Here is a 723-nt window from a genome sequence, read left to right as displayed (position 1 = left end):
TTTTAGGGGTGGTTTTTAAATGCAGCTTTCTCAAATGATCCCTCCAGTGTTAGGGCAGAATAGGAAGAAGGTGATTAATACACAGGAACAGCCCCAGGATCTCCCTGAGAACAACCTGCTGTTGAGGTACATATTTGAATGCATCCAAAGCAGAAAACAGATGCTGGCATTTGTAATTCCACCTCAATCCCAGTTATTTCCCATCCATTTATCTCTTTACATGTACATATGTAGCTCAGACTGGCAGCATGGGACAGCTTTTCTCAGGGATATCTCAGGGATCCCTGTCCTTACACAGTCTGCTCTGAAACCCCCACATCAGAGCCACACTGAGATCATTTTTGGGAAGGAAAGAGTCTGAATGAGCAGCACAGCCTGGGGACTTGGTGCAGCAGGGCCACAGCCTCTGTGTTTTCCAGAGGGCAGGGAAATGCTGCAAGCAGGTGAGGAGGGGGAAAAAAACCAAGGGAATCCTTCTGACTCTGGGACTCTCCCAAAAACAGGGGAAAAGGAGGTTTTGCTCAGACTATGAATAACTCAGTGGGGTCACTGAAGCTGTGTCTCTGTTGGACCCCAGGTCATGCACAGTGGAGCCTCCTGGATGGGACATGCATGTCCTGACAGCAAAGGGGAAAAAAAAGAAAAAAAAAAAGAAAAAAGGAAGGGAAAGGGAAAGGGAAAGGGAAAGGGAAAGGGAAAGGGAAAGGGAAAGGGAAAGGGAAA

Source organism: Parus major, chromosome 5, assembly GCF_001522545.3.
Source record: "Parus major isolate Abel chromosome 5, Parus_major1.1, whole genome shotgun sequence".
Taxonomy (NCBI): Eukaryota; Metazoa; Chordata; class Aves; order Passeriformes; family Paridae; genus Parus; species Parus major.
Note: the sequence above shows the minus strand (reverse complement) of the source record.